The following is a 5,024-nucleotide window of genomic DNA, read 5'->3' on the forward strand; positions in this document are numbered from 1 at the left end:
TTATAACACCCTGCAAGCAGCCATTTCCTCCCAGGACCCTGCATTTGACAGAGTCCTGGTAAAGTCCTTGACCCAGCAGCTGGTACAGGGATGCAAGGAGGCGTCAAGACCAGCTTCTGCTGCAACAAACCCATCAGACCAGGCTGAGACGGAGAGGGGGGCTGAGCAGAAAGCAAGAAGGAGCTTCCTTTGCTTTTCAATGACCAAACTCAGGATCAACTTCAAGGTATAGCAGGGAGTTAGCATTTGTTTTTGGTTCCAGTTAGGTGCTGATGTTATTGATGTGGCAATGATAAGACAAATACATGAAATGAATTTGTTTTATTCACCACTAAATTGTTGCCTTGGATTCAGAAGTGTTCCATTTATTTATTTATTCTCTGTACCATTTTCTTTACCTTTCTTCTGTTAGCGTTCCAAGAGAGGAAACAAAAAGGACTGCCATTCAGTCCAAGACCAGACTGAGATTCCCTCTACTGATGGACATTGCATAGGTAAGGATGTTTTAGAGCTCTGCTATAGCTTGTAGTTTTGTTTAGGTGAGTGTTAGAAACATAGGAATGCCTACCAAACTCATAGAACTGTTATTTTTCAACGTTACTATACTGCATCTCTCTCTCTCTCTCTCTCTCTCTCTCTCTCTCTCTCTCTCTCTCACCCCATCAATTTCTCTTGTGTCTCTAGCTCCAGTTGGAGGGGTTTCTCCCTCCATATCTCAGCCTGTCAAAAAACGATCCTTGATTGTCAGGGTCTTTTCAGCAATGATGAAGCCATTCAGGCGCTTCACCAAGAAGAACCTGTAACCTGTTACGCTGCATGAAGAACTACTTTTGTAACAGCAAGACTTTTGACAAGAGGAATTGCTGCATGTCTACCCTTTCAAAATATATTTGATCAAATAAATGCTATTGATTTTACAAGAATTTCAAGTGTTTTGGAAGATTGATAATACTGAAGCAGATTTTCTCAGAGAAATGCACTAGTTCCCCCTGGGTTACACATTTATTGTTCAGTTTTTGAGTTGGCAGGACATAGGGCGTCAGGTAGCCTTGTGGTTAGAGCGTTGGGCCAGTAACCGAAAGGTTGCTAGGTCAGATCCCTGAGCTAACCATGTAAAAATATGACGTTCTGCTCCTGAACAAGGTAGTTAACCCACTGTTCCTAAGCTGTCGTTGTAAATAAGAATTTGTTATTAACTGCCTTGTCTAGTAAAATAAATAAAATAACCAGAGCTTGACTCTAATACAATAGTTGCTGCATAGACAGTCAGATAACCAGATGTTCTCTATTAATTTAGTTAGATTGGTAAGAGCTTATTAGCATCAAGGGGAAAACACATAGAGGATAATTAAATATCTGTAGCTAGATCAACCCTCTGAGATGTTTTCTATATGTTGAAAATATAAGATCCAACAGTTGACAGTGTATGTCAGAGCAAAAACCAAGCCATGAGGTCAAAGGAATTGTCCGTAGAGCTCAGAGACATGATTGTGTCAAGACACAGATCTGGTGAAGGGTACCAAAACATTTCTGCAATATTGAAGGTCCCCAAGGATACAGTGGCCTCCATCATTCTTAAACGGAAGAAGTTTGGAACCACCAAGACTCTTCCTAGAGCTGGCCGCCAGGCCAAACTGAGCAATCGGGGGAGAAGGGCAGTGCAGTGGAGTAGCTTCAACAGCCATAGGCCCAGGGATTTCACATCACATTCCATGATGTAATGCAGAATACGGCTTCACACAGAACAATCACCAAACCCATAAGATAACACTTAGCACAGCCAAACATCATGTATCACATGAAGAGGCATGTGTGTTCTCCAGACGTGATACCTTGTCATGGACCTGCTGTTTTGATCTTCGCTCTCTCTCTCCCTCTCCCCCACCTCTCTCTCTCCCTCTCTCTCTCTACCACACCTGTTGTCTCGACCTCTGAATGTTCGGCTATGAAAAGCCAACTGACAATTACTCCGGAGGTGCTGACCTGTTGCACCCTCTGTAACCAAATTATTTTGTTGACTCTGCTGGTCATCTATGAAGAATGTTTGAACTACCGTACTTGAAGAACGATCTGGCCTTACGATCTGGCCGTGTACGCTTATAATCTCCACCGGCACAGCCAGAAGAGGACTAGCCACCCCTCAGAGCCTGGTTCCTCTCTAGGTTTCTTCCTAGGTTCCTGTTTTTCTAGAGAGTTTTTCCTAGCCACCATGCTTCTAAATCTGCATTGCATGCTATTTGAGGTTTTAAGCTGGGTGTCGAAATAAGCATTTTGTGACATCTGCTGATGTAAAAAGGGCTTTATAAATAAATTGTACTGATTGATTGATGATTGATTGTATGAAATGGAGTAGCATATATCCATCATGTAAAATGAACATTGAGCACTGTCTCCATGGAGTATAGCACTGCAACCTTAGGCAATGTATATTTACGTGGTGATAACATTATGTCATATCACATGCATGGCAAGACATGATTGATGTAATTAGATGCTCTGGAGAGATCCCACCCTCCTTCCCCAACACATGTAGAATGCTTAGAAACCACCAGAAACCTGTGAAATAGATCAACAGATGATGTTTGATCTCCTCTCAAGGCCTGTTGATTTACAGTATCTCAGTATCAGGAACTGTCATATCCCATGTGATTTGTCAAAACAAGTTGATACATGTGTTATCATGGTGCATTGGGTTTGTATTTGTATTTATTGTGGATCCCCTTTAGCTGCAGCAGCTACTCTTCATGGGGTCCAGTAAAATGAAGGCAGTTATACAATTGTAAAAACATTCCTATACATTCACAACAGATTTCACAAAATCCATGTTCCTGTTTGATTTCGGGGTAGGCTGTCAACAGCACGTACTGTGACACTATGATAAGTCAACAATACCTCTAGGCATATCTGACGTCATGTATTTGATATCTTTATGTGAAGGTTAATGTCCATATTGACATCAGTTCATTGTGTTTGAGGACGGTTCACTGACGGGTTTTCAACGGATACGATTAGACTAGTTTAACAGTTACAGAACAGCTGCCGTATCAGAGGCGCAGAGCCTTAATTAACGGGCTACACATAATGGCTGACGACAGCCAGGTAAGGTTCATTTTAGCCTACGTTTAATGAGCTTTACAGTTGTCCTAATTCCATCTTGTTCTAATGGCAAGTCTGCCTTAAGTGCAGAAACTATGGTTGATATTAGAAAATAATTATGATTGGAAGTTTAGGCAAGTAATTCCAATTGGGGAATTGTTGTGGGATGTTAGCATACCATATTGCGCGTGTAGCATTCGTGCCATGGAGGATTGTGCAGGCCGGCAGGTTGCTACAGGATCCTAGTATCATGTATGTTATAGGGATCAGATCTGTCTGACTTTTTCACCTGAACTGCTCATTGGCTGTCCATAATGAGCCCAGCGAGCAGGATGTGTAGCTGGGCTCTGCAATAATTAGCTCCCAGATCAATTACAAATAACTATTCTTGTTTTAAAAGCGTCATTTACAACTAGCAACATGACGGTCAGCCACCTCTAAGCAGGACTCAGTAGAAACGCTATGCGTTGGATTTGTCCATGTCTCGCTAAGTTAACCTAGCTACCATAACAGCCGTGGAGAATTTATACTACATTTTTAAGGGATCTCTCTGAAGGTTTTAGATGATACAGTGGTGCTTCGTCCTCTGGATGAAGAACCATACATCTCGGCTTGGCTTCATTGCATTATTATTTGGGGAACGTTGACATGCCATTTGTGTTGACGGATGGATGAAAATAATGTAATTATAGTATCGTTATACATAGGCTAGCAGGATAATCCGCATGAGATATCCATAGAACTGAGCCCTGCTCCATTTCAGCACCATGCCGCGGTCTCAGGTGCTGCCCAGACTCGAAATATTTCAGCACCATGGCACTGTCCCCTGACGCCAAGAACCGTGTTAGCTCTATGTCTTTGATTTGAAATTATTCTGCAAGTGGTTATAATTTATTGCACGCCCTAGTTTTGCAGCTTTGCAACCTCAGAATTATAGCTAATGGATGGCAGCGAGTTACGTTTTTGTGCATGGTGATGAATGACGATGCATGATAAACCATAAATTAAACGCAAAAACGTGCACTTAGACATATTTTCGTTTGACAGAACTTTGACAAGCTTTGATTTGTTTTCTAATGACATTGACAATTCATATAGACATTAGATTTAGGCCTAATTATGACATCATGTGTGTATGACATCTTTGAAGAATGCTCTGGCTTCAGCCAATCGGAATCGAGTATTCAACAATGCTTTGGCATAATTCAAGGACCTTCATATTCACTTCAGTTGTCTGCCGATGGTTCACTGACGTTTTTTCAAAGGAGGTATTAGTATTTCCTCTAAACAGCCTACAACAATAAGCTACTCATCATGTCAGATGACAGCAAGGTATGGTTCATTTAGCCTATTTTGAGTTTAGAGGAGAAATTACTAACAATATAGTAGGTCACTAACACAGCAATAGGTCTCACTGGTTTGATCCATGGACTGAAATCTGACCACTATTGCCGTTTTGTTTAAAATAGGAGCGAATAAATTGTTTCATAAAGTCACAACCTAGGACTGATATTGACCTCTCATTTATCCACCAGAGCGTGAAATGGGAGGATCCCCCGGATGACCAAAATAAAGTCGTGGAGAACATGAAGGATGAAACAGAGACACATGAGACCAACAAGAACAGGACAGGAGGCAAGGTAAGAAATATGCTGTCCTTTACACATGCTCTGCCTACTTAGGCACAGATCTAGGAAGAGTTTACTAATCACTAAATCCTAGCCTTAAAGCATTAGGAGGAGACGCTACACTGACCTTAGATCTGCTATGAGACCTATAATCTGTTGTCACGTAGGCTAAACGTAAGTCCAGTGGCTGTGCCAAGAAGACTTCTGTGGAGGAGGACAGCAGCATTGGTGCAGGTCCGAGATTACTTCATGTTGGGTGCAGGTTGTGTTCAAATTCATCAGCACTAATCTGAGAAGATA

This window comes from Oncorhynchus mykiss, chromosome 6, assembly GCF_013265735.2.
Source record: "Oncorhynchus mykiss isolate Arlee chromosome 6, USDA_OmykA_1.1, whole genome shotgun sequence".
Classification (NCBI taxonomy): Eukaryota; Metazoa; Chordata; class Actinopteri; order Salmoniformes; family Salmonidae; genus Oncorhynchus; species Oncorhynchus mykiss.